The sequence below is a fragment of the Corvus brachyrhynchos genome, unplaced genomic scaffold (genome assembly GCF_000691975.1).
Source record: "Corvus brachyrhynchos isolate BGI_N302 unplaced genomic scaffold, ASM69197v1 scaffold200, whole genome shotgun sequence".
NCBI classification, from domain to species: domain Eukaryota; kingdom Metazoa; phylum Chordata; class Aves; order Passeriformes; family Corvidae; genus Corvus; species Corvus brachyrhynchos.
The window spans coordinates 3,255,704-3,273,536 of record NW_008236184.1 but is presented as its reverse complement, the minus strand read 5'-3'; the positions used below and the strand labels follow the sequence as shown (position 1 = coordinate 3,273,536).

Sequence of the window (17,833 nt, the reverse complement as noted above, 5' to 3'; positions counted from 1 at the left end):
AATAACCCCATGTGATGGCCCATGTTTTGCAGTGTGAACGAACTGTGAGATTTTTCATGGGAGAGATGTTTTACACCCAGCAGATTGATTGTTTCCAGGTGGGTCTGCTGTTAGTAGCAGTTTGGGAACCACGTGCAACTGAAGGAAAACCCTTTTTTCCTTAAGCATAAGAGAGAGACTTTTCAAGAACTGGAACACTGACTAACATCCCATGTTCTGTTATCCTTGTGCGAGCTGGGTAAAAGGAGAGAAGTGCTGGAAAGGGGGAGGGGGAATTGCTTTAATTTTTTTTTGTTATTTTCTCTTTACTTTTAATTCTATTAGTAATAAAACTCTTTCATTGTACTGCAACTGTTTAAGGTTGGTGCCTGCTTTGCTTTTTCTCCTAATTCTTATCTCACAGAAGGAAAATAAGTAAGTAATGAATATTTTGAACCAAAACCACTACACTTAATTGGTGTTTCCGCCTGGTTTCAAACTCAACCCGCTACAAAAACCAAGTTTTTCCTAAGAGCTTTTATTTCTTTAAATTTCATTTTTTAGTATTTCATATTTAAAAGGTGGGGACCAGTAAGTATTTAGCACATACACAGACAAGAGAATAAACCTCCCTACACATAATTTGGCAGCTGCTGCACAAGCTGTTGAAATACTTGCGCATATATTTTTCATTGCTCTGTGTTGGACACTAAAGGTTGGACATTCCTCACTACAGAATCACTACTAGAGACAGAATTCTACAGCAGAGGACAGCAGAATTCTTCACTGCCCATTGGTATGAAATACATTGCAAATGCTCTTGCAACTCAAATGGTGAAGCAGAAACCAGGACTCCATAAACTTACTGTGCCACTCAGCCTGGTTAGTTGAGATATGTTATGCACCAAAACCGTCTTCAAAGGATACTTGTCAGCTTCTTTAGACCTCAGACTCTGTGAACTATCTAACCTCCATCTGACGTCTCCCAAATGCTGTTAAGATGTGAAGCATAAATGTTCTAATGAAGTTTTGCACTGATTGTGAAGGACCTGTTATTTCTCTCAACCCCCATTATAATACGAATTTGGACTTTCGAGTATGTTGTAAGAACATAAACCACAAATGTAATATATGTAGTGATAGTTTAAAAATACCTGTCCTAGTAACTTTGATGCTATATTCTCAGAGACAGTTGTTCATACAGTGTATGGGAAGGTGTTTAAAACCGTTTATGTAGATCTGGCTTCTGAGTCGTTCTCACTGAGCTTTTACTACAGGTGCTCTAGGAGAGACCAAATTGCTTCAATTCTGCTTCTGCTTATGGCCATCTAGAAGACCATGGTATGGCTTAGTCTTATTATTACCAGGCTCTTGATGTACTTGCAAAGGCAGTTAAGAAAATTATCTTTAGTAAATACAATTCCAAATTTCTAATAAAACCTAATTTCCACCTCTTTGCAGACCATTTGTATTAGTCTACAGCAGACTGTAACCCACAGCACCAACCAGCCAAGGTGCCAAATAAGTTATGCAAAATGTCTTCAAGGAATTGAGACAATTTTGATAATGCTCATTTTATTAGTATTCTAAGATTATGGCTCTGCAACTAGGTCAGCAACCTGCCAAAAATCAGTGAAAGTCTGCAAAAGCCTATAGACCTGGTACTGTTTTCATTTGCAACATGATAAATCAGGAGTAAGCCCAAAGAAAGCATTAAGGTTGCACTAATGCAAAACTCACATTACTGAATGGAAAATCAAGGCAGCATTTCTACTGAATTGTGTATTTTTCTCTTCAGAATCCATACTGAGAATACTTTAAGTTTCCAACATGTACATGGGAAAAAGCTGCAATACCTAATTTGTAATCCTCTGATTTCCTATTTGCATGATGAATCTACATTGTCACAACAGAATAAATGTTCACAAACACATATGAGAATTTTTTGCTGTCTACAGAATTCAGAAGAATGAAAAGTAGACAAAACAGCATTTTTGGCATATGAATATGCTTGCCAAGATTTAGGACAAAACATTTCCTTGCCAAACTCTCCTCTTTTCCCAAGTCACAAACAAACATCATAAAATAGTCTTACATAACTGCCAACCAGATTTTCTTTTTTAAATCTAATTCAGTCTTTGTGCTATAGACAAAACCATTCTGTTTACCATGTGTCTTCTCCTCCTAACTGAATTTGATTACACAATAAGCTCCTAATTTAAATACATAGAAACATTCATATTCATTACATTTTTTTTCCCATTTGAATTAGAAAGACAGAGCAAGAAAATCTCATCTAGTGTGGCCTTCTGTAGATTATCAGTGCAGCCAGTAGCAGATTTGTGAAGAACTGGGTGCTCCTTACTTGTCCCTAGGAGACATGGAGCTGGCCATCTATTGCAAACAAGTACTACCAGGATTTGAACAGTCAAAGGCACTTTTTGTTTGCTTTCCCTGTTTGTTCTTTAATGCACACAGTGGATGGAAGATGGAGGGGTTTCTGTAGGCACTGGGAAATAACATGAGCTACAGTGGTCTAAGAGGTTGCTGCCTTCAACAAATCTGTACACACCTATCAGCACATAAACTGAGCCTGCAGCTGCACCTTTCTAAATAAAAATTTTCTCCCTACACAGTTCCAATCAGCTGAACGGTGATGCAAAGAACTCTCCAGGAGAGGTTAGTTTAAAGGAATTACTATACTCTCTGCTTCCCTTTTTTCTTTTACAGAATTGTTTTAAATTCTGCCAACTGAAATACATTCTTTTTCCCCTAAATTTTAGGACAACTGTGTAACCATTTTACTTCAATTAATGGATTTCTAACAGCCGGTTAGATCTCACAGTCCATTATTAATTACTGAAAAAAAGGTAACTTATGCAGAACCTAGATTATCTGGAGCATCAGGTACTGATTTAAAAACTAAAAACACCATAGTACTTATTTTTTTCAAATTTTGCAGGGCAGAGTTATAGCTCGAAAACTTGTAGAGACACTCTTAAGAGGCAGTCTCCAAGAGACAACGCTGCTCACCAAAATGGGAGATAATGTTCTGTATTTCACAGAATCACAGAATGGTTTGGGTTGGAAGGAGCCTCAAAGATCTCCCAGTTCCAACACCCTGCCATGGGCAGGGGCACCTTCCACTAGACCAACCATCCAACCTGCCTTTGAAGACTTCCAGGGATGGAGCAACCTCAGCTTCTCTGGAAAAGCTGTTCCAGTGCCTCACACACTGAAAAGATGAGGTAAAAAAGTGATCAAAGAGCACTTTGTAACAAGAGGTTGAGAAAAGACCTTAGCTGGCACTGTGGCTTTGGCCTACTCCACTTTCCAGAGCAGGCTTTGATCTAGGCTTCACAGAAAACAGCACAAGTGAAAAATTACCTCCCTGAAATCCACTTCAGCACCTGCTGGTTATAAAGCCCTGGAAAGTCAAAGAGAGTAGACTATTTCAGTTTTAAAAAATCCAAAATTTACTTCTTCACAATAGCAATTTCATCACTGTGATCAGTAATGAGGTGGTTTTTGTTTGGATTTGCCTCACAACAAATATTCAGCAATTAAGAAATTCTCATTTCTTTCTGATTTTGAATGGGAAACAAGACGGCTATTCACACATAACTCTGCTCTTTAAAGTTACGATAATTTGCTGGACCTGCTGTCCCTGTCTCCCAGCAGTTGCTAAAAAGCAGGCTGTGATGCAGCACCGGTGCTTGGGAGGGCAGGGAAGCAGCAGCTGCTCCATCTCGGTTCCTCCACAGTGCCCACAAGAAGTGTGACTGTAGCAGCTGCAATCCAGGTTTTCTCTCGGCTGTTTCAGACACCAATAGCAGCAGTGCCACAGCCCACCTAGGCCTTCTGGCAGCCAAGTGACTCCTCTGTGCAGCAGCCCCTCACACAGAAAGGCTGTGTGTGTGCAGGCAGAGCCCCATGTGCAGGGTGACCCCCGAGAGTGCTGCGTGTTACCTTCACCAAGGGGCACTGAGAGTGTGGGAGGACCCTGGGAGCCCCTACACTGCTCTCTCCCACTGGCTTGACTGTCACATAAGTGAGCCGATGACACCACAGCTTAAGGGAACAACTCAAATGTTGACTCTCAGCATCAGATAACATAATTTAAAATGTGTGGACTTTATCTGCATATCTAAAATATAATCTCTCTTAGTAGATCTATGAAGATGTGACAATCTAAATAATACATGGAGCAATTTCTGCTTCTGAAGAGTAACTGCAGCTTGGCCAGATAGTGTCCTGATCCTTTAATTACAGACAGCTTTTCCCTCCATAAAACTCCTGGATGATACTTATCCCTTTGTGAAGCATATTCTAATATACCTCTTGGTCAGTGGATGGATAAGTATTTTTTTCCCTTCTTACTCATCCTGAAAGAAAAAAGAAAAAATCCACCAAACAACAAAAAACAGGAACACATTCTCCTGATTATAGCAAATTTCCAACATGTGCATTAATGATACTGACAGTGGACATTATTCTTTCTATTGATCCATGATTAGTATCTCATGCAAAATATAGACTACCTAGGAATTTCAGTCTTACGGAAGACAGCAAAAAATGAAGAGGCATTTTAAAAGGCTGGATTTAGAAGTTCTGTATGGTAAAAAACCAATCTTCTTGTCCTAATGAATGAAATGTAATTAAGAAAAAAATGCAGAAACAACAACAACAAAAAGATAGTGAAGGAACCATCTTCCTCAGAGAAAGCTTTATAAACAGAGTAGTTTCTGGAAAAGAAGGTTTGGAAACATAAAAAGAAATCTGTCTACTGGATTGAAGGGAACAATGTTTTGCCTACATTTTTTGGTAAGTAACATGGATTTCACCAATTAACTATCTGGCTCCAGAATCAATCTCGTTTTGTCATGGAAACAGCTTGTAAAACCCTGAACATATGGACAGTGCAGGCTGATGTCTAAAAGTTTCAATAAAATACCCAGTACTGTTACATCTGAGAACTGCATATTTGCCTAATGACAGAATGCAAGAAATTGCTGCTGCCCCTTGTTTAAGAAGGATTGTGAAGACTGGATTGTGAGATGTCCTTATTTGCCCTATCAGGCAATTTGCCAGCATGCTTTGAGTCCTTAACACAGTAGTCATTGGATTTCTGCTTTATAGCAACATTTAAAAGACTTATGGTAAACTAGAAAGGGATTTCTCTGTGTTTTCCAGCATTAGATTATTCTCTGGCCCCCACTATAACATATTCTATAGGTAGTCTTTAGAAACTGATCCCCTTGCTCTGCATTCATAGCACTGGTTAAAAGTGAATGATTCACCTCGCACTCCAACATATCAAACCATGGGCCACAGCCAAGAATTAGAGTCCTGACCCAAACTCCTTGAAGAACTGGGGTTGGGGCATTTGCTTAGACTCGGCATGAAGCCTTTGCTTCCGTTTATAATCTGACAGTGGGTGAGTATCTGTGGGAGAGAAAGAGAAGGAGCTGGAGAAGGCTGGGGATGTGGAAAACCAACAGCTCTCTTGGACTCACACTTGCAAACAGAAGTCCACACAATTTGGATTCTCATTTCTGCAAAGTGGGGGGTTCTTCTGATTGCTACATTCTTACTTCTAAAACGCCATGGATTCACAGTTGCATAAAACACTTCAAACTGAGCCAAAGCCTGAATTTAATTACTGATTAATTCTGTACAAACACAAGCTCATCAATCCTTATGAGGAAATAAGCTCTCTGTCCATATAAAGGCACAAGTCTACTTTCTGTCCTTAAAACTATCAGACCTTACTAACATTGAAATTCATTATGGGAATAATACTTACTTTAAAAGAAGAGATGTACCACATAAACCACCACAAATTGTTATGTAATCCTTAGTATGTAAGGTTGTTCAATAATATTTTGCTTTCTAGGAAAAAAAAATGCATGTTTTCTTATGGAAACTATCTCCAATACAAACATAGTTATGTTATATATGAACAGCAAATTTTGTAAGTGATAATAATATTTTTAGTTGTTTAACTGTTCTGGTATATCCATCTTCTGTCTAAAACTGCTCTTGGCAACATACAGATGTTAGTGCTCCTGGCAAATGTGACTTAGTAATAGTAAGTTGCCATTACTGAAGCAACTGAGCTGATGAATGTATATAGAATGAAATAAAACCTAACAAAGATCCTATATATTCAGATTAAAGAGTACAGACATTTCAGATATTGCTGAAATTTGTACTAATTCAGCACTTCATGTCACCAAATTCTACTCTCCTTGTATTCCCCGAGGCTGGAATTGCATTAAAAAAACGATTAATTTTCAAGAAAATACAAATCACAAAATAAAAAGAGAATGGAAACTTTGATAAATGCAGAAAATGCCAAGAGCAGCAAAATCTGTGCTAACGTTTTAAAAACAAAAAACATAAAAATTAATTTTTAATAAACCTAGAAGAAAATGTTTTTCGGCAGAATACAAAGATGGGAAACATTCCCACTCCTGGCAGCACCCTACTGCTCTGTGCACTGATGACAGAAGCAGCACAATCGTTGCAGGTGTCTGTCAGAAAAGCTGATCACTCGATGTGCCCCTGAGTGACCAGAGGGGCTGGCTGATGCCCCTCCAGCTCACTCGTTAAAGTGCCCATGGGCACAGTCCCTGTGTGACCAGGGACAGCTCTGTGCAGCCACAGCCACTGCTTGCACTCCTACTAGGGGGCTCTGGGGAGCCACGGAGAAAGATGTCCCGTTGTGATGAGACAGTGAAAAGGCTGCACAGCATCAGCGTGTCAGCTATTAGAAGGTGGAACTCGCTGGCTAACAAATGCCATTTGGGCACGTGGGACAGTTATGAAATCAGAGCTGTCCCGTCCAAAGGCTTTTCAAATGCACTGCTTCTGAGAGAGAGAGACTAAGTTTAACTGTTTTAACAATCGTTCTCTTCACTTTCAGGGATGCACTGTTCAGGGAGACAGGCGCCAGTTAACAGCAAAGATTTTAAAAGTCCTGCTCCGGTTTTTTCACTTCCAAATTTCACGGCATTTGCTGTTATGAGGGCCCCTCCCGGCCCCGCCCTGCGCACAGGTTCGGCCATGTCGCTCCGCAGGCACAAGGTGGCACCTCACTAAGATTCTTTTGGCTGGTCCGTGAGTTTTATTGCTTTTATCAAACAACTTCTCCATTTCGTTCTCATTTCAAACCGTTTCAAATAAAAACTGGTGCTGCTGGCGAATATTTTACCCAATTTAATGATTATTCCATATTCTGAAATCCGAATTCTTCAAAAACCGTGATTGAAACATCCCCTTTATTCAGAGAGTATAAATTAGTCAAAATTTGTCTATCACATTTTTAATTTGGGATCAGAGTTTTAGCCCCCCAAATTCACATTTTTACTTGTTTTGTAAGTCTGCTGCAATTTATGGACTTAGAGAACTGGGAAACACTTCTCTCCCAGTGTGCAGGGACAGCATGGAAGGAAAACACGAAGCCTGAGCTCTCTGTTCCCATTCTTTGGCTCAGTTCATACGATGAGTCAGAAATGAGGCACCAGAGAATGAAAAGCAGAGAAACGAACACACTGAGAGAAAAAGGCAGTGTCACTCGCAAAGAAGACAGTGTCATTTTGGCCTGCTGTAGTAACAGAGATGCTGTGATGCACAGCATTTATGGTTTAAAAGCTCTGTGTATTTTATCCTCAGGGTGATAACTCTCAGCTTTCTGATGCTTTTGACTTTGAACTTGGAGTAAAAGTTCACCCTTGCAGAGGATGACCCAGTTTGAAAAGCATTCTACTCTACAGCCAGGCAGAAAGTTTTGCACAATTTTGGTACCAATATTAAAGAAAGCTGAAATCAAACTAGAAATAATAATCAAGGGAAAGCTGAGTCCATCTTACAAGAGGAAGCTCTAACACCTTCTTTGGTTATCCTGATAGTACAAAGAGTATGCTTTTTTTCTTTAAACACATCATGATCAGGAGTAAAAACCTGAGCAGAGAAGAAGCTGAAAAAAAAAGTCCCCAACTTAAAGTAGGGGACAGCTGGGAAACCAGAAGAAGGTTTCTATGTGGCAAGCCAGAGAAGTTCCTCCCAGGAGAGTGCAAGATGCAGGAATCTTTATTCATTGTTAAGCAGACATTGATAGTTATAGCTAGGAAAGGGATAACAGGACAGAAATGCCAGCCCTGATCCAGGGGCAGCATCTATTCCATACTTTTACCTGATGACTGCTTAGCCACCACTATAAAGAGGGCTGGCTTGGAGATTTACTGCTAAGCCCTGGGGCTGGCAGACAATAGAAACATAAAATATGGGGAGAAGTTCTGAGGGCTGTAGAATATTCAAAAGACATGCAGAATGAAGAGATCCTATGTTGCTTTAATGATTTATTCCAAAATATTGTGCACTTCAAAGTACTGACTACACTAACTCTTCTGTTAGTTCCACCCTAGCAGCTGTAAACTCCTCTCTAAAATGTTCACTTTCCTGTTTGCCTCAGTTCAGCTGATTGGTCTAGTTTCTAGTAATTAAGATTGGCTTTCATGATTCTCAGCCTTATTCATTTAATGTTTACAGTTTTCCATGCTACAAAAATAATACTTGTCATTATTTTAATTAAATTATTCATAAATGGCATCGGTTCCACTTCAGATGTATGTATAATGAGAACAGGACCAAGGACCATCATTCATCATAAATTTTGATGTATTTTTTATGTTCATTGAAGATACATGGAACTGTTCACATTAGATGCAAATCTCTTTAAATTATCTTCCTGCTTTTATGAAAAAACCCCAACAACTTTTTCTTCAAGCTAAAACAAGGAAATAATTTTTTACTCATCTTTACACATCATTTCAGGCAATTTTTCCAGCTCTGACATGGTTCTGAGAGTCTCCTTGCCCAGATGCCTTGGTGTGCTGCAAAACACACCAAGAATGAGGAAGCTGCTTTTTTCTGCAGTGCTGCCCCACATACGCTGTCAGCACTGTAGCACAAAACATGATTAAGTCTGATATTCTGTCTTGTTATCCAGAGCACATCCCAACATATGTAAACTTTATTTTTTCAATATTATTCCTTGCAGCCAGAAGATGAACTGTTTTAATGGCACAGTTGTAAAGCAATGGGCCAAATTCAGTCATTCCACTGAGGCCAGTAATGCTTATCCAATCTACATTGATGTAACTGAGCCATTTCTGACTCACACCAGGGAAATCAAGGCAAATTGGATGCATGTCCAAATGGTAAAATGTATTGGGACATTTTCTGTCCTTCAAGTTCATCATCTCACTGGTGGAGAAGAGGTCACTGCAAGCCCATGCTGGGGAGCATGAAGCTCCACCTCACAACAGGGTCTGCTTTGGGGGATAGGAAAAGGGATCATGACAAGTCTGCAGCTACAAGTCAGTTTGTGACCTGCTTTGTTGACTTGTTGTAGGACTGGGACAAAGCATCACAAAAGCATCCCCCCCTGCACAGTCATGTGGTGCAGTGATTTGCCATTCTGTTAGAAGTCGGGGATGGACTGCCTTAGAAATACACTGAAGTATGATCCAAATTTGAAAGAATATGAAAAGTTTCACCTTGAAAATCTGGATTTAAAATTGCTCCCTTTCCTTTCTGAGCACACACAAAAACGCCTCTGTTATAAATAAAAGTAGTAATCTTTCTTTGCTCTATCTTCCTTCTCAAAGTCTCCACTCTGATCTCTAGTTTAGGTCCAAATAGTTGCAATGAAACTTCCAGGCACAACCCAAAGGAGTAGTCCAACTGGATAATGGAGAACAGATTGCTGAGTGTTAAACAGGGCTTTGTTGTGGATTTAGTCAAAAGCTTTGCTGTCAGGGGTCTTAGAGCAAAAAACAGTGTCCAGATAAAATGAAGACAGGCTTTAGCACAATATGGCACAGTGGTGCCATCTAAAATTAATACATGGTAGTTGAGTTCTTTCACTAGAATTGATAATTTTCACTGACAGTGGTTAGTGGGAAGGAGGAGATAAACAAAAAAAAAGTCCATCTCCAAAGAGTAAAGGTACATATGCATTTACACACATCACCTAAGAAACTATAATATGAAGCAAAACCAGCCCACAATATCTACAAATTCTAGGCAACACCAAAATGCGTGGCAGACTCTTCATCTTTTTGCCACCAGATTATTTCCACAGCCAATGAATGAAATGCACCTTCTACAACAATTCACTGCATAATTTAGCTGCAAAATCTCATGCGTGTGTCCACACAGATTCCCCGAGCAGGGAAGTTATCCTGCTACCTGCGCTCTTCATGTGTTTCTGTGTCCAGTTAATCCAGTTAACCATTGCTAATCCACTTTCCTATTTATTGATAATCACGGTGATCAAGGATGCTAGAAGAACCTGTGGCAACCTTCATATAATTTAGCATGAAGGAAACAATAAGGAGCACCTAAGAGTGCTAGTGGGAAAAGGGCCTGGGCCCGACAATAAGGAACACCGGTTACAACGTGAAATTTGCAGAAAATTAGGGAGAACAATCAGAAGAGCTGTAAAATGTGTTTTCACAGCCGTGTATTTCAGATGCTTTCTTTTCTGATACAATTGGAATGTACAGATCATGGCTATTTGCAAATCATATTTTTTCCGGTTGGAATTCTCTTTGGAAAGAGTTGCCAATATCCAACCTTCTTTCCACAAACCAGTCATTATCAGATCATCTTCAAATAATTGTACCTTCATTTTTTGTGACTGCTAAAATATTTCCTCAGTGATTAATTAGGCCCATCAGGATATGTTGGGTAGCATTTTATTTGTAATGAATGCACTGGTGAGAAATCATGACTCAGAACTGAAACTGCTTTTTTCCACATTCTGTTACTAATTTCTAAGGGTATTGCTCTCTCATATATTCTACCAGCACCCTTTGCCTTTTCTTAAATGTGGAAGTCAGAACATGGGGTGGGTTGCCAAAAAGTCCCCACACTTTTTCCCTCTTGTAAAGTTGTAGGAACTCTGCCTGGTAGCAGAGGCATTAGCTGCTTTGTTCTCGGAATTCCTACAGCCTGTTCAAGATCAGACTGGGGTTTCTCACAGAAAAGTTACTTTTGTTCTTTCTGCTTTCTTTTTTGTCTATCTTAGACAAAAGTACATAGCTGTTATTTGTGTTTGCCTAAACAGAAGAGTGCCTGAACTGAAGGAAAGGGGCAGTCACTAACAAGCAGAAAAGGATTCAAAGAGACAGCCAGGGTCATGGGGCCAACAGGCCTCATCATATTCAGTTTCACAACTCTTGTTTCTTTTATCTGTTGCTTTTCTTGAGATTTTTCTTCAAATCACACACAAATGAACTTCCATCAGTTCCCTAGAAGGGGTTGTGTGAAATGGTTGCTAAGACCTGCTGGTGTTTAGATCTCTTCTCTCTTGTTCCATTTTTGATAGCAGGACAACAGCCTTCAATCGAATCTGTGATGTGAGCATTTTTTTGCAGCCCTTGCTCTACTGCAGCCTACTGGTTAAATTATTTCTCCAGACAGGCTTATGGCAATTTGATGATTGCAAGAAAAGGTCAAAATTTGGCTCCCAAAGTCTACAGTAATAATAATAATAATTAATTCTTACCTAGTGGTTGTAGTTATATAAGCACTTTACAAGGGAATTTCAGTATTACTATTCCTATGTGACAAACAGCAAATCAGAAGGAGCATGAGTGTGGCCAAGCCAGGAAGAGAACACAGAGCTCTGGCTGAGTGCCCTCTCCATGCTGCATTTTAGTATTAGTTAAGGCAGCAGCTAAAGTGAAACTCCGCCCAGCAAATCACTGGTGTAGAAGTATCTAGGCCACAATTCAGCATGAGACAGCACATTGCCACTGACTTTATTAGTTACATTTGCCTATACCGCAGGCACTGTGAGCACTCAATCCCTGGAAAACGTGGTTCTTACTTCAGCAGCACTTGGGTGCAACCCAGCCAAGAGCACAAGGCAGAAAGAAGAGGGGACTATGAGAGCCAGGCAATCCTGTCTTTCTGAGAGAGGAAAACAGCCTGCAATCCTACAGAGAGCCACAACCAGCCAGCTCCAGCGGGCTCCAGTCAGACCTTGCTCAGACACTGCTGGGGTGAGGGGGAGCACAGGATGGTCCTGGGATGGCACTGCCACCATGAACTGTCGCCTTCTGCCACATTTCCTTTAAGCTTCTAGACAATTCAGAGCTGTGAAAGGACTCGTGCATTAGAGACAAAACTCTTCAGAGATCAGTGAAACACATTCAGCTCATTCTATAGTTAGGGGGAGTTTTAACTTCATTAACTGGTGACTCGGGTGCAGGAATCATGTCTGAGAGAAAGTGGTGCAGTTCCACTACCCTCAAAGCCTTCCCCTCTCTGTTCCAGAGATCTGATAGTACTAATCATGCCATTTGCTTGGAGATACTGATTTTCATTATATAACCACCTATCTTCTGTGCACAGGTCTGAAACCACCCACTCATTTCACATAAGCCACACAACAGCAACCAGATGTAAACCCAGAGAATAAAATAGGGTAAGAGACTGACATTTAGATCATAGTGCCCTTAGAGCACAGAGGCTGACAACCGGATTAAGAACGATTGTTCTAATGAAATAACAACAGATTCACATCTGCACCATGAGATTTTAGACCAGAACAGTAGGATTGGTTAAAACATCCTGAATCACGTCCAAATTATGATGTGACTGGCTTCACACTTCTCCAAAACCGCAACTCTTTTGTGCTTCCAGCAAAGTTTTTGTGCTGGAACTAAGACCACACGAGGGCAGTGTAGGGGGGAGTAAGATCCAGGGATGTGAATTAAACTCTAAACCTGATTTTCCTGCCTCTTCATGATATCTGGAGAGGTGGAGCTATGTCTACAGAGTGGAGTGGCCTGTACTTACCCCACAAACTACAGAAGAAAGTTTAACATTTCTGTTCAGCCTCTTCTTATCATTGTGTTTTCTCCATCCTTTATTTCCTTCACCACTTCTGTGAATATTCTCTTTACTAGAGTTGTGGGTCTGAAGTGTCTCAGAGGTTGAGAATTTAGTACAGTCTGCTCTGCAAACGTACAAAGATTGGGCTCCTAACAGAAGGGAAATTGTAGGAGACATGGAAAGTCAGGCCTGCAGTTCAGTGAGGTGAGCATTTTGTACTGGAGCAGAGTCACCAAAACTGTGGTTAAACACCCCTGGATTCCCTCATCTAACCCAAAAGGCAAGTTCCCCTGGGAAAGCAAACAAGGCCAATGTCCTTGACTTTTGACAAGTATAATTTCAATATTATTTCACTAGGCTAGGAAATATATTCTTCAGAAACTCTTAGCTAAGCCTCTTTTCCCCTCAAACCCTCTGCAGGGTTCAGTTCTCTAATTCACTGACACAGCTGCTCAAGTGATTTTTTTCAAGATGAAAGCAACCAGTCTTACTGTGTCTAACTCAGTCTTACTGTGAACATGCTCTTAACACATGCAATATATACTTATGTAAACTTGAGATGATTAAATTTGTCTGCATTGTGCTTGACTGATCCTTTAGCTCCTCTGTAATCTTAAATAGATAAGTCTCCTAGGACATAGTTGTATTATTCTGCAATGTCTTTACCTTCAGTTTTGGTTTCATAAACAATTTGAAAATTGATACTGCTATTACTTTAAAATTAATATTGCAATCCTGTGTAGTTAGTGATAAACAAGAGCTCGTTCTCATATCCTTAAGGTAACATGCCATTTTTTTAATAATCCCACTCAATATCCTGTTCAAAGATGGATTTTTATCCATTACATGCTCTTTCTACTGCTGTGCAGTTACTACTAAAGCATAGTAACATCTAACTTTCTCTTTCCACATGCATGACATTACATCCCTTGTATCATCCACACCAGCCACAGCTGTGATGCTGTACCCTTAAAGAAAGCAAGCAAACTAATGAGGTAAAACCCTTCTGTCTGAAACCCAGGATTATTTCCTTCCACAAAATTCCACTTTTCAGGGTATTCCTTCATAAAATCCTGCTAAATAAACATACCTTATTCTCAATCACAACTAATGGTAAGATAACAAGTGCAGTAACTGCTTCTGGGTGTCACACAAACCTTTTCCTTGAACAGTAGTTTTGTATTTTACTGTGTATCTCATCAATTAAACTCCATATTAGGGCTTCATTTTGACTCCTATTTCCTTCAGAATTCATCTCAGCTTACATGGACCTGTTTTCTAGTACAAGATCCAGCATGTACAAGACTATTTTGCATATTTTTATTTACAAACCAGCTTATGTATCCTTGGTCATAGGAGGAAATCTGATCTCCTTCAAACAAAATTCCTTATTCTTTCATTCGGCCATAAAGCCGGCTTCAGAGAAACTGCTCATTACAGGCAAAATACTGGTCTCTCTTTGGGAATGACAGATCAGCCTTTGATTTTAAAATGCCCATGATCTGGGCCTAAATCTTCTCTGTCTTTCTCTTCTATCTCTGACAGTTTGCTATAATTTGAGGGAAGCCGTTCTACTGAGTTTGGGTAAATAAATGTTATGGTTGTCTCCCCAAGAGAATAGCATTTAGGTCATAATAGAGGCTTGTTATTTACAGTTTAAAAAAGCCAATTCTGAGTCCTGTCCTGGATGCCTAATTACATATATGACTTATATAGCACATTTTGTATATTTTGGCACAAGAATGTGGTACACAATGACCTTATTTAGCGATATTTTGAAGAACATGCCAATTTTGAAAAAACAGCCATTCAAATATGTGACAGAGCTGTGCCTTCTGTGGAAGAGGATATAAAATTGAGAATTCTTGGCTTGCGATATAGCCTATCCACTGTTTCTAAGGAGGGAATCTTCATTAACGTCTATTTTCAATTTTCATTTTATAAAATAGTTTATGCCAAACTGGGACATAGCATCAAGTAAGGCCAAGTTGGGTAAGCACATGTTTTTTGTATACAATGAGAAGTACATTGCGGTCTGAATTCTGTTCAGACTGAAGTTTTTTACTAAGCTGCTTTTGTACAGAGATGTTAGAATGAAGGCTTAGAATTAACATAAGATCTCCTGTTGCTTACGAATGAGAATATGAGTGAAAAGACTAATTGGTTTTTATGAGAAGTTTAGAAATCTGTTATTCTTATCCAGTGCTGGTCCTTCAAGTTATAAAGAACTGACTCATCCTGTGACTCAAATGTTGCAGTGTTGGTTTCCATTATCCACCACATCAGAACAATGATATGCAGATGTAAATTTTACTTGGGTTTTACTAGGTTTTCCAATATAATTTAACATCGGTGGACTGGGCTATTATTGCAAGGCAGGAGAAATCTGTGGCTTGTTTCTGGTTAGATTTTTAAAAATGCTGAGTTTCCTAAGTGCTTTAGATGTCTATATTCTAGTGAAATCTAAGTGAGAATCTGTAATTCTGCTGAAACTGTAAATGATGTACTCACTGTGTTTCCCTTTTTCTTTTATTCATACATTCCCGTGTTTTCTCCTAAAGTTTTGTAAGTGGTATAAAAAGTTACAAAATCCAAAATGAGAGATAAAAGATGTTCAGGCACAGTTTTAGAGCTGGTTTGTAATTTTAAATATTTAACATCTTGTTATAACAGCAATGAATAGACACTTGGCAAGGTTGACTAAAACAGATGTTGAAAGAAGAAAACTAGTAACCATTTAACTGTGCAAAAGGGCTCAAACATGATTTGGAGCTTATGGGAAATGTGATATGAGTGGTTATTGTTGTGTCTGCCAATTAAATAAAGCTCATCAAATTATTCATAGCAAATAAAATCTGTTGCAAAACAAACCCATTTGACTCATAGCAGACTGTTCAAAGATGCTTCAGTTTCTCTAAATGCACTTTCTCTTCATTTGGGAGAGATTAGGAGACCATCCACAATAGTCAGCAGTTGCTTTGATTGGTGATGTGCATGATAGAAATTGGTTTTTGTTCTTTTCCTTGATGACAAGGTCGACATTTTGGAGGGAATAGATACTTTCCTATTTGTAAAGAACACTGTACTTTCAGTACAGTTCATAAGAGAGAAAATAGAAAGAGCACTAATACATCCTAACAGCACTAAGAATATATCCTAGTAAAGTATTGAAGCATGACCACAGTAATTTCAGTTAACTAATGAACTGAACACTTCTGGTGTAAATGTTTCACTGGTAGGAAAGAATAAGTGTAGCGATTTAGAGTTCTGGTACCAGTCATGCAACAACTAAGAGATACTGAATAGTCATACTCAAGTTTACCATGAACACCTGAATATAGCACACCAAATATAGCATACCAAATATAGCACCTTTATTCCAAGACAATGTATCTTTTAGTAATAGCTTTCATGCTGAAAATAAATTTCTGATTTTTCCTGACTTTGAATCAGCTAACTAGTGAAAGAACCTGCTTATACATAGGAGAATGGGAGCACAGTTCTGCTTTGTACTTGTTGAACTCATCTACAGAAATAAAATTGCCCAGCCCTACAGTGTAGTCAATTCCAGGCTATATGAAAGGATCAGACAGTGCTTCTACTTCACACCCCAGAGACAAAGGTTAATGAAAGCTAAGACCTTGGGGTTCAAATCTGTTCCTTGCTGCCACTGTAACCATTCTGCGGATTAGAGAGCTTTCTTGCCATGTGGCTCTCCCACAACTGGAACAGACTCCCATAAACATTTTCAGTTAGCTGTTTGTGTTTAGACTATTCTGGGTGTTTTTAGGAACAGCAGTGCACTTGAGCATCTACCACTAAATTGGTAGTTAAAATCACTTTAGGCAACTAATTCAGGTGCTGTACAACAATGATAGCACTGGAAAGCAAGGATGATGCTGTAGCTAAACAGCACAGTGGAAACATAAAGACTGTAAGACCTCCTGCTCATATCTTACACACTGTTTCAGGGTTTTCCTCACCTTTCAGGCAGAGTGTGGACCTTTTTAAAAGAAGCTATAATGCAATTGGAACAAAATATAGAGCTTTAAGAAACCATGCATAGAATGTCTGGAATATTTTATTGGACTTCTCAACAATGTAGGCTGCTTTTACTTCTGGAAAAAAAAATCAACATGCATCTTGCTAGCTAACCTCATTATCCAGAAACACATATCCAGAAAGCACTAAGCCTCTGTTTTTTAGTAAGTCTCCACTCTCCCTTTGCTTCCCATTTTGTTCTGTAATTTTGCAATGCTTCTCAATGAAACTGCCTTTTTCATGGTAATCAGCAGCCACAAGCTTTCCAACCCATAAGTAAACACCCTCTGTCCCCAAATAGTCTCTGTCTTTCATCCAGCTACATCACTGAATGCCAATAGTTCCCCCTGTTCAGTGAACACACTTCAACACCTGCATGTTCTGGGCCTAAAATTATTTCCATGATAGCATTTATACATACAGCACCTTTTGTCCCACTACAGCCTTTTAAACAAGCTAAAGATATACATGCTTTGTCCAGAGGTCATTTAATTATGGAAATGCAGCCAGCCTCAGTTGGAAATGCAGCAACAGTTAATAGTGCATACCAATATAAGAGCAGTTTAGGTCAGCAAACTATGAATGCATTTGTTCCTAATGAAGCTGCTGCTGTAATTTAGGAAAGAAGCAGAATAATTATTCAGTTTGGAGTTTGGCCAGGACACCAAAATTAACAGCATTCAGACCTCAGTAAAAATGCTCAAGAGTTTAAAATGGCCACAAATAATGTGGATCTAGGTTTTAAATTTCATTTGAAAGATGGATGAGCAGGTCATTTTGCTGTCAATGGGTCTCTAATTGGTTTGCCTCAAAGCATTTTTTTTGATCAATACTTTCTACTTCTTTGTGTAACAAAGATTCTGCATTCATCAAGTCTCAATATTTTTACATTCGATGCATT

General features: G+C 39.2%; 1 long non-coding RNA gene across 1 annotated transcript in view; it reads right to left on the bottom strand.

Moving 5' to 3' along the window:
• LOC108447362 overlaps positions 1 to 17,369 on the bottom strand; it is an 18,120-nt gene extending 751 nt beyond the window's left edge. Inside the window, exons 1-2 of the long non-coding RNA XR_001862903.1 lie at positions 17,359 to 17,369; positions 702 to 705 (exon numbers count right to left, since the gene is read on the bottom strand). This is a non-coding gene — a long non-coding RNA (uncharacterized LOC108447362). The remainder of the gene's footprint in view (positions 1 to 701; positions 706 to 17,358) is intronic.
• Positions 17,370 to 17,833: the final 464 nt, after the last annotated feature.